Source organism: Xenopus tropicalis, chromosome 7, assembly GCF_000004195.4.
Source record: "Xenopus tropicalis strain Nigerian chromosome 7, UCB_Xtro_10.0, whole genome shotgun sequence".
Lineage (NCBI taxonomy): Eukaryota > Metazoa > Chordata > Amphibia > Anura > Pipidae > Xenopus > Xenopus tropicalis.
This window is the reverse complement of record NC_030683.2, coordinates 65,559,709-65,572,094: the sequence shown is the minus strand read 5'-3', so window position 1 is coordinate 65,572,094 and position 12,386 is coordinate 65,559,709.

Here is a 12,386-nt window from a genome sequence, read left to right as displayed (position 1 = left end):
TACACTTTACAATAATGATCTGAGGCCATTGGTTGCAGGAAAAGAGAAAATTTATTCATACTTACCAAGATTTTCTTTTCCTGGCCGTCCGCCCTGGCAGCATAACATTTGGGTTTATTCTCTTCCATACTGTCAGGACACAGAAGGTTTATTAAAGCAATGCATTAAATACCCACCCCTTCCTGTCCTGTCTTTGCCTGATGTTTTGGACAGACAACAAAAGGGTGGGCATGCTGCCAGGGAGGATGGCCAGGAAAAGAAAATCTAAGTAAGTATGAATTACTTTTCTCTCTCCTGGCCATCCCCTGGCAGCCTAACATTTGGGCAGGAATAAAGACAATATTATGCTGATAACAGCATACTCCAGCCACTGCCTGGAGAACTGAACGCCCAAACTGTGACGAAGTAATAGACCTAGGGGCAGATTCATGAAAACGCTAGTTCAAATCCGGAATTGGATAAATTCGGATTGGATCCGATAATTTCTTAAGATCGCAAATATCACGGAAATGCTTATGAAAAAATCGTATTAGTCACTATAATATCGTATTGGCGATCCAAAAGTAAAATTTTCGTACCGAATGATTGTAAACAGTGGGAAAACCTTTCCAATTTTTTCACACAAGCGTACGAAAAAGTCACGCAAGCATACAAAAAAGTTGTGTGGGCGTCATAAAAGTCATGCAAGCAACGAAGAATTCGGCGAAAATACGCTCGGAGCATTCGAATGAACGCTCCAAGCGTTCGTGTCTTAGTAAATCTGCCCCCTAATGTCTAACTCATAATGTTGATAATGTCGAATAAAGTTATTAGAGGTTGCCCAAGTAGCTGCCTTGCAGATTGCTTCAGGTAGAGCTCCCACTTCTGCTGCCCAAGATAATGCAATACCCCTCGTCGAATGGCCTCTTATTCCCTGAGGCACTGGCTCCTCCTGCTCCTTTGTAAGCTTTTTGAATTGCCATGATAATCCATCTTCTCAAAGTCGCTGTTTTTGCTGGTTGTCCCTTTGTTGCTACCGCTGGAATCACGAATAACCTATCCGTCTTCCTTACATTCTCAGTCTTCTGTAGATATATCTGTAAACAATAATGACTTCCATGCTGCCCCTTCCTGGGCATTAATATCCAGGACAAAGGCTGGCAGAATAATTGGCTCATTGATATGTAACAAGGAAACTACTGGACAATATTGGTCCACTGAGCCCCCTTTAAAGACTGTATATGGAGCACTTGCAGGTAATGTCTGCAACTCACATGCTCTACTAGCTGATGTTAAGGCCACTAAAAGGACGGTCTTGAGTGTCACATCCCACAGTGAAGCCTGGTCCAACAGCTCGAATAATTTCCCAATGAGAGCGTTCAGGACTAATGGTAAGTCCCATAGAGGAGATACAGATCTAACAGGTGGCACAATCCTCACTGCTGCTTTAAAAAATCTAGAAATCGAAGGTTCTTTAATAAGTCTTTTCTCCAGAATAACAGACAATGTTGTACTCTCACAGTGCTCAGGCTAAGACCCCTGTCCAGGCCATGTTTTAGGAATTCAAGAATCTCTGGAGTTTTTGGATTCCAGGGGTCTATTCCCTCTTTAGTTGCCCAGTCTTGAAACACATCCCATGTTGCATAATTGCTTTGAGATATATTTGGTTTTCTAGGTTTTAATGACCTGAGAACATCCCTGTGGTGCTAACCTTCTCCTTTCAGCTTCCAAGCCATCAGACTCTTACTCGGATTCTGACTCAGACTCGGATGCAGACTCCCTTGGGACAACAAATTCTCCCTGATCGGCAGGGGAATTGGCTCGCCCTGGACCATCCTCCTCAACAGAGGATACCATGGCCGGCAAAGCCTCCATCTCAGTGTAAAAGATCTTCTGCAACACTCTGAAGATCATCAGGAAGGGGGGAAACACATACGCCCACAAGCCGGTCCAGTTCTGGACTAAGGCATCTGTAGCCACTGCCTGGGGACAGGGAAACCTGGAGAAGAACATCTACACCTTCCGATTCTGTATTGTTGCCATAAGATCTGTCTTTGGGTGGCCCACCTTGGTAGTGACCCAGTTGAAGACCTGGGAATGAAGGGCTGTAATATCCATAAGATGGGCCTGTGCAATTATAATAGGAATCAGCTCCTCAATCATAGCACGACTCCTTGCCCCCCCTTGTCTCCTGATGTATCTGATAGCACATTGTCTGACCAAATCCTGACAGGGAGAGAAAGCTATTTGTTCTGGAAAATCTTCAGTGCACAATATAGTGCCATCAACTAAAGTATATTGAATGTTAGATGAGACAGAACGCTTAACGCATAGTTTTATGCATTAAAAAATTAAGTACTGATTCATCAAAGTAATTTCGCATGCTTTACTACTCATACTACTTCCAATTATCGTAAAGCATTATTTCCATCGCATTGCGGTAATTATCTAATAGAAATAATACCAACACATAATTCACTAACATATATGAAGTGTTAAATGCGTGAAATATTGCGATAATCTGTGCTAATATTAACACCTACTTGGAGTAGGCGGTACTCAAAAAACATTGCGGTTTGTCAAGATGGAGTTTGCAGTCGGATTTTTGTTGGCTTGTGAAGAAGAGGATCAAGTATGTGATCGTCCTAGAGTGATGCATCCTACAGTTTTCAGGGAAAGATCAACTCTAGAGGAATTATCAGAGGAGGAAATAGTGAGGTGCTATAGGTTAAATAGAGCAGCAATCTATGGTCTGTATGAGGTACTGGAGCCTAATCTGCAGCCACTAACATGCAGAAGCCATGCTGTTCCTGGCACTGTCAAACTTCTGTGCTGGGGTTGTGAAAAACCGCTTCAGATGCCTGGACAAGTTGGGAGGAAGCCTGATGTACACCCCAGTAAAGTGGCACAAATTGTAGTAGCCTGCGCTGTACTGCACAATATTGCCTATTGTGGCTGATGACCTAGATGACCTAATTAATCCCATATAAGTGCAGATGACAGAGGTAATCGAGAACAGGGAGAAATCGTAAACAATGACTTTGCATGTAAGTACCTACAATCTTTGCTAGAATAAAAAAGAACCACAAAACAACATCTTAAACAATACTCTTTTTATTTACAGTGAAAATAGTTGCACACTTTTAAAAAAATGCTCATTTATTTTATTGAGCTGAGCAGTAGTGAGGGGCAATATGCAACATTTCTGCATTCACAGTGCATTAAGCACTTAAGGATCATGTCCCTTGGAGCGGGTGATTCCCCCCCCCCCCCCCCCCCCACAACAAATAGTAAAAAGAGAATGTTTAATTACATAGCACTAGAATCACATAGGTATGCATCGGTCTTGCATTATCATAAACAATAAATCTTTTTTTCCATTTCAGGAGATTGTTGTGGTACTCTGCAGAGCTGTCTTGCTGACCTGTTGCAACCCACTAACCTCTTGGACGTTGATCTAAAAAAAGGATATATTTTTTTCAATCTTCTCAATGATGTTCATCATGACATGAAACATACAACTTAATGGAGAATAATGTAATTCTGTTATTTTTGGACATTACACAGTTCATCTGAAGAAAACATTTTTGGAAGCACCACCTCCAGTTCCAGACCTAAACAAAATATATGAATGCTTTTATTGTGTTGGCTACAATAAGCAATTCCATGACAACGTAGTCACTTTTTGCTACTCATTGTTGACCAAATGAATCCCTTTCCAGTGTAGGCAGTAGAATACTAAGACATGCTCTGACACTAACCCTGCTAAACTACTGCAACTTGCTACTAACTGGCCTCACTAACTCCCATCCCTCTCCCTTATATTCTGTATTAACAATTTTTGGGAATATTATGGTTATGACCCCCCTATTTACTGTATAAATTTGTTGTTGTACTCAACAGCCTTGGGTACGTAAGTAGCACACTTGCTTCCTGAGGACAATAATCTGTGTAAGTTCAAGTTGAGACAAATCTGGGCTGCTAATATAGCCAGGCCTCTCTTCCTCATTGTCACTGTTGGACAAAAGTGAAGTTGCACAAGTTTGACTGTTTGCACATGTTTTTTTTTTTGCATTGAGTTTGTGTTCTGTCATATTTACTAACATCTGAACATCATGTTTGGTGGTTTGGGCTAAATCTCTGATATAGAAGTTGCTTTGTTCCTTTCTGTTTTCAATTGTGAATTTTGTTGATTGTGGCCTCTGCTGGTGTTTTGTACTGTTCTTTTCTTTTTTGGCACTCATGCCTCCTTCATTTTATTCAGTTGTTTATTACCACCACTACTGTGTGAAATACCCCTCCTCTCCAGTGTTTGCCTTGCTAGCACCAGGTGGTGCTTGCGTAGCTGCAATTTCCGCATCCTCCATCTTGCGACTCACAGCGGAAATGGGCAAAATGGCGGAATTCATAATATCGTGTACTACGAAATAACGCATAAATATATTGCATGCTTTCAAATATCGCTTAAAAAATCTGTCATCGCCAGATAAATAAAATCACTTCTTAATACAAGTGTCCTTTTAGTGAATCGATCATTAATTCTCATAATATAAGAAGTGATAATATTTTTAACGCATGCTATAAATATCACACACTGCAGGTGTCAATGTAAGAAGAATACATAGGCCAATGTGTATTGCCTATGTAAATCACACTGAATATGGACTAAAGAAAGAAAAATGGAGAACTGTCTGAAGAAGTGAGACAAAGTTGTAAAAAAGTAAGGCTCCAAGTCCACTCAAGTGAAAAATTGATCAAAGATTGGGGAGAAGGATTGTCAAATTGTTGTGACCTATATCAACTGCGAGACAGTGTCAAGCTGACTTTCAGAAACAAAGTGCAACTGTTTTAAGCCACAGTGGGGCTCATTTATAAACATTGTGCAAATCCTGGTTGCCAAGGGTTACTACCCAGGTACAAATTTTTCAATTTTATAAATGACCCATATCTATTGCAACTCAATGAAAGGGGGCTGTATAGTAGGAAATGGACAGACACCATTGCTGAGCAGAGAAACATTTTTTGTTTACATGGAAACAAATCAAGTTTCAAGTTTTATTGTCATATACAAATAACAATGAAGCATCATTACCGTAATGAAATTTTTTTGACCCATGTTGCTCCCAACTTTACATAGACAAAAAAAAAAAAATACAAATATTAAATATAATAAAAGTGTGCAATAAAGTATTTACAATAAAAAAAAATGCAATGGAATATTTGGAATTGTGCAGTGAGGATTTAAAGAGCAAGGAAAGGCTACTACTGTAGCCCTTAATATATTGTAGAGCTTCCTTGCCCAAAGTAAATCGCCAAATTTGTTTTTTAAAATAATGCTCACATCCCCCAAAAATTTGCTTGCTGATGGCTTGTGGGTAGAAACTGTCGCTGTGTCTGCTGGTGCGGGACTGGATGCTCCTGTACAGCCTGCCTGATGGTAGGAGCGTGAAAAGACTGTGGCTGGGGTCACAGAGGATCCGCTGCATCTTCCTCCTACAGCGCTGTCTGTACAGGTCCTGCATGGCTGGCAGTTCAGTCCTGGTGATGCGCTGTGCTGATCTCATCACCCTCTGCAGAGCTTTGTGTCCAAAGCATTACAGCTGTCATACTAGGTGGTGATACAGCCGGACAGAATACTCTCAATGGTGCATCAATAGAAGTTTGTGAGTATTCTGGAGTCCATGCCAAACCTCCTCAGGTGCCGCAGAAATAATAGCCGCTGTCTTGCAGCTTTTGTGATCACACCAACGTGGTGAGACCAACTCAGATCCTCACTGATATTGATGCCCAGGAATCTTAAGCAGCTGACTCTCTCCACCTCTGCTCCCTCAATGTGAATGGGGGTATGGCCTCCTCCCTGCAGTCTCCTTAGTTTTGCTGACGTTGAGCAGCAGGTTGTTGTCATTGCACCATGATGTCAGGGCTCTTACATCTGCCCTGTATGCCGACTCATCTCCATTAGAAATGCAGCCGATGATGGTGGTGTCGTCTGCAAATTTGATGATAGTATTGGAGCTGTGTGTTGCTGTACAGTCGTGGGTGTACAGCAGGGGGCTGAGCACACATCCCTGGGGGGCACCGGTGCTAAGTGTCAGTGTGGATGAGGTGATGTTGCCGATCCAAACCACCTGAGGTCTGTTTGTCAGGAAGTCCAGGATCCAGCTGCACAGGGAGGAACTGATGTTCAGGTCACGGAGTTTCATGACAAGTCTGGATGGTACGATGGTGTTGAAAGCGGAGCTGTAGTCAATGAACAGCACCCGCACCTATGTGTTTCTCTGGTCCAGGTGGGAGAGGGCAGTGTGAAGTGCAATTGCTATTGCATCGTCTGTAGATCTATTTGACCTGTAGGCAAACTGGAGTGGATCAAGTAAAGCAGGGAGTAAAGATGTGATGTGAGCCTTGACTATACGCTCAAAGCACTTCATGGCAATGGAGGTGAGTGCTACTGGGCGATAGTCATTTAGGCAGCTCACATTCATTTTCTTAGGGACAGGGATGATGGTGGTCCTCTTAAAACATGTTGGGACAGCAGACTGAAGCAGGGAAAGGTTAAAAATGTCTGAAGCTTGTGGGCGCATGCTTTGAAAATACGACCTGGGATGTTATCTGGTCCAGGAGCTTTCCTTGTGTTTACTTTTCTGAAGTGTTTACAGAAACAGTGGCTACAGTTTTTGAGGTTGCTGTGATACCCCTCAGACTAGGTTCCTTCAGTCTGTGCATTACAAAATCAGATTGCCAAGACATTTTGAAACTCAGTGTAGAACCCAGTGTCCAGAAATGGCACCCAGAAATGGCTAAAGCCAATATAGCAGTCTTTAAAACACCTGTGAAGAAAACTGAAAACTTCAGTTGCAGCAATTTGCAAACTGTCAACTGATGATAGAGATGAATGAAGCTCATTCATAGAGGCAATAAAAAGTAATTGGTTTAAGTTTCCTTTTTAAAGGGTGTGCTGCAATTTTGTCAATTATATTTTTTTTTAGCTCTAAAAGGCTATGTTAAATACATATAGTTACATAGGAGTCCATCAAATTCAACCCTTCCAAGTAAACCCAGCACACACAAACCTATACTGACCTATTTATACACTCACATACATAAACCATATACCAACATCAATACTAACTGTAAATATTGGTATCCCAATAGCCTTGGACATTATGTTTGTTCAAGAACTCATTCAATCCCCTCTTAAAGGCATTAACAGAATCTGCCATCACAACATCAGTCCAAAGGGCATTCCACAACCTCACTGCACTCACCGTAAAAAAAAGCACCTACGCTGCTTCAAATGAAAGTTCCGTTCCTCTAATCTAAAAGGGTGGCCTCTGGTGCACTGATCGTTTTTATGGGAAAGAAGAACATCCCCTATCTGTTTATAATACCCTCACAACCACCTATTTTCCAGAGAAAACAACCCCAACCTTGACAGTCTAACCTCATAGTTTAAATCTTCCATCCCCTTTACCAGTTTAGTTGCACATCTCTGCACTCTCTCCAGCTCAGTAATATCTTTCTTAAGGACTGGAGCCCAAAACTGCACCGCATAAGGTGAGGCCTTACCAGAGACCTATGAAGAGGTAAAATTATGTTTTCATCCCTTGAGTCAATGCCCTTTTTTATACATCACATGTCTTTTCTTAAAGACATCACTTTATTTGCTATTTGCCAGAAAATGACATTGCCTGGAATTAGACAGCTTGTTTTCTACTCCTTTTCGAGTAAAGATACCCTCCAACACACTACCATTTAGTGTGTAACTTGCGTTTATATTATTTCTACCAAAGTGCATAACTTTGCACTTGTCAACATTGAACCTCATTTTCCATTTTGCTGCCCAGTTTTCCAATTTTATCACATCGCTCTGCTAAATGGCAGCATCCTGCATTGAACTTATATTTTGCACAGTTTAGTATCGTCAGCAAAAATAGAAACTTTCTATGGCCACCTCCAGGTCATTAATAAACAAGTGGTGGGGATCCCGCTGCTCTCTAGACTGGGACGCCCACCTCGTTGTGCACGCGCATCCTTTTAAACCAGCGCGACGTATGACGTCATCGCACAAGGTGCTAATTTCAAATGTTTAAAGGCGTCTGCGCATAATTTTGTTGCCCAACTTCGGTTTCGCTTCCTGGTTCCTGTTCTTGTTCGTTTTGATTGCTGATTGCTTCACTGTTTGCTGCCTGTACTGACCCTTTGCCTGTTTACTGACTACACTTTTGGATTTCGACTCTGTACCTCGCTGCCTGCACAGTTTTGACCTCAGCCTGTTCCACATTGTCTCCTCTCCCTAACTTTGCGTTAAACGCTAGGTTCCCTAGTCTGCCCAGAACATTTGCTCTGCTTCTCTCACAATAAGTCCTGGCGGCACCTGAGTAGTGGAGGGCTCCTCCCGAAGTGAAAGGTGGCTATTATAGGCAGAAGAGTAAGCTCTGACCGGAATCTTGGCTTTTGTTCTGGGTTTGGGATACCGTGCGTCACAGTAAGTTAGGCCAAGAAAGAAAATGGATGGAAGGAAAAATGGATGGAAGGGGCCTCTACTTCATCCGCTTCTCTGAAGTTATGCTTAAGAACCTCCTCCAGCGTCTCAGGGAACAAGAGACTAAACAAGATCAAATTTTCCAATGTCTCCAGGGGTTGGCTGCTAGATTGGATGCTCTTCAACAGCAACCTGCTGCCGCTGACCAGCTCCTGCTCTGCTCTCTTTGGGTAACCCGTTGTCAATTCCTATGGGTGTTCTCCTTGTAGAGCCTAAGATACCTTTCCCCAAAAAGTTCTCCGGGGATCGGAGTAAATTTTTTGCTTTCAAGGAGGCATGCAAGCTTTAGCTTAGTTTTTTGCCTTGCTCTTTTCCCACTGAAGAGGCGAAAGTAAATTTTGTGATTACTTTACTGTAAGGTGATCCTCAGGCTTGGGCATTCACTCTAGTCTCTTCTGACCCAGCTCGGCATTCTCTTGAGGCCTTTTTTAAAGCCATGGCTATTATCTATGATGATCTGATCGGGCTGCCTCTGCTGACTCGGCCATCCAAACCCTCAAACAAGGCAGGAGGCTTGTTGAGGAGAATTGTACTGAGTTTCGCCGCTGGGCGGTAGAGACAGGTTGGAATGATTCAGCCCTTCGTAGTCAGTTCAGAGTTGGTCTGTCTGATGCTATTAAAGACAGTCTCGTTAATTACCCTGCTCCCTCATCCCTTGATGCGTTAATGTCCCTCTCTATTCAAATAGATAGGAGACATAGGGAGAGGCGCCAGGAGAGAACTGCCTCCTCTATAACCCACTCTCTTTCTCTGGTGCCTGAGCCCATACAAAACATTGCTACTCCTATGCCTGTGGAGGAGCCTATGCAATTGGGTTCTACTCGTTTGTCTTTGGATGAAAGACTCCGTAGACGCACTAATGGGTTATGCATGTATTGTGGTGAGGGTGGTCATTTCCACAAAGATTGTCCAAAAACACCAGGAAACTGCAAAGCCTAAACATGTCGGGGGAGTCTTGGGTAATGCAGTTTCTACTCCTCAATTTGTCTCCTCTAAAGTTTTCATTCCCATGCTCCTCGATTGGGGATGCGGTAATGTTAAGATTCAGGCCTTTTTGGATTCTGGAATGGCTGGCAACTTTTTGGATGTTAATTTTGTAAGCTGGGTATTCCGTGTACCTCCAGTCAGGTTGATGGGAGTCCGCTAGGGTGTGGGTTTGTGTCTTCCAGATCTCAGGATCTAGTAATGTCCATTGAGGGTTCTCATAGGGAACAGCTATTTTTCTATTTAATCAATTGTCCTGATACCCCTGTGATCCTAGGTCTCCCATGGTTACAAAAACATAACACACATATTGACTGGGTCTCCAGTAGGATATGTAGTTGGGGAGAAAACTGTGAATTGTCATGTTCTAAAAGGTCTGTTTTTATTGCTACAACCTCTCTGAAGGGTCTTCCTCCCCAATATTCAACCTTCGCTGACGTCTTCTCTAAAAGGGCAGCTGAGTCGCTACCTGCACATAGACCCTATGATTGTGCAATTGAATTAGCTCCTGGGGCTGTTCCTCCTAAAGGTAGAGCCTATCCACTTTCTCTTCCTGAAACTTAAGCAATGGAAGAGTACATTAAGGAAAATTTGAAAAGGGGGTTCATTAGACCATCCTCTTCCCCCGCAGGGGCAGATTTCTTCTTTGTAAGCAAGAAGGATGGTGGTCTTAGGCCCTGTATTGATTATAGAGGTCTGAACAAGATAACTGTTAAAAACCGCTACCCCCTTCCTTTGATCTCAGAGCTCTTTGACAGGGTTAAGGGTGCTTCGATTTTCACTAAACTTGATCTGAGGGGTGCATACAACTTAATCTGGATTAAGGAGGGGGATGAGTGGAAAACAGCCTTTAATACTCGTGATGGGCATTATGAGTATTTGGTAATGCCTTTGGGTTATGTAACACTCCTGCTGTCTTCCAAGAATTTGTAAGTGATATTTTCCATGACCTTCTAGGATGTGGTAGTATACCTAGATGATATTCTGATCTATTCCTCTAATCTAGAGAATCATCGTTGTCACGTTCAGGAAGTACTACAGAGACTGAGACAGCATCAATTATATGCTAAGCTTGAAAAATGTATTTTTGAGGTTGTGGCTGCCCTGAGTCCTGACTTTTGGTCTCTCTCTCTGAGGCTCAAATTAACTTGCCTGGTAACATACCATCTGGGAGGCTTTTTGTTCCAGAAAATTTACATGAGGCTGTTTTATCTGAAACTCATGATTCTAGGGTAGCAGGGCATCCTGGCCTAAGCAAGACTTGTTATCTAGTTCCTTTTGGTGGCCTACTATGCAACTAGATGTTGGCAACTATATTAATTCTTGTGCAGTTTGCCAACACTCCAAACCATTTTGGTCTTTACCAAATTTTTTTTTCCATGGACTTTATTGTTGATCTGCCTTCCTCTAATGGTAATACTGTTATTTGGGTGGTAGTAGATCGCTTTAATAAGATGTGTCAATTCATTCCCCTTCCCTCCCTCCCCTCTGCCAAAACTTTGGCTGGCCTTTTCATTGCTAATATCTTCAAACTAGAAAGGGAAGTTTGAGAACAAACTTCATGTTGGGTTGAAAAATGGGAAATCTGATCTGTTGTTGGCTCCACCCACTTTTTCTAACCTTTGATCACAGTTATATAGTAAAAAACCACTGTGCAAAGTTTGGGAACCCTGGTTTTAATAGTGTCTGAATAGCAGGAATTTAAATTTCCCCACTGAAAGTCAATGAGTGACATCTGATTGGTGGTCGGTGGCTCCGCCCACTTTTTCTAACCTGGAACTGCAGTTACCCAGTGACTAACTCTGCAAAGTTTAGGGACGCTAGGATTAATAGTTAGAGAACTGCAGCATTTTAAATTTAAACCATTACCACCCACTTTTTCTACCGCTGAACCAGTTACCTAGTGACTAGTCTGAAGTTTGGGGACCTTAGTATTAATATTAAAAGAATGACAGCCGTTTAAATTTAAACATATGAAGTCTATAGGTGAAATCTGATTGGCTGTTGTTGGCCCTGCCCACTTTTCTAAACTTGAAACATAGTCACCCAGTGACAAACTGTGCAAAGTTTGGGGACCCCGACATTAAACATGTGAGAATGGCAGCAGTTAAAATTTCCCCACTGAAAACAATGAAAGAAATATGATTGGCTTTTGGCGGCCCCACCCACTTTTTCTAACCTTGAGTACGTAATCACCCAGTGAATGACTGGGAACTCTGGCATCAAACCAATAAAAATCAATAGGTTAAATTCGATTGGCTGCTGGTGGCTCCACCCACTTTTCAAAACTAAAACTGCAGTCCCCTAGTGACCAACTGTGAAAAGCTTGGGGACCCTGGTGTTACTACTGTAAGAATGGCAGCAGGTCGAATTTCCCCATTAAAAGTCAATAGGTAAAATCTGATTGGCTGTTGGTTGCTCCGCCTACTTTTTCTTACCTTGAACTGCAGTTACCTGGTGCCTAACCCTGCAAAGTTTGGGGATCCCTGCATTATTACTGTGAGAATGACAGCAGGTTGGATTTCGACCAAGTCAATAGGTAAAATCTGATTGGCTGTTCACAGCTCCGCCTACTTTTGGGCATCCAATTCAGGCTGACCCCATGACTATGTGATTCAAGTTTGGGGAGTGGAGCCTCAAAGCTGTAAGATTGGCAGCAGTTTCAATTTCCCCATTAAAGTCATTGGATGAAATTTGATTGGCTGTTTTTGGCCCCTCCTACTTTGGGGCCATCCAACAAATGTCATTTGGGGTGACTCCATTATTATGTTATTCAAGTTTGGGGGGTGTACCTTCAAAGCTGTAAGAGTGGCAGCAGTTTGAAAATCTTCACTGCCAAAGTCAATGGGAAAATTGGGGTGTTCAGAGCGGCGCCACAAAA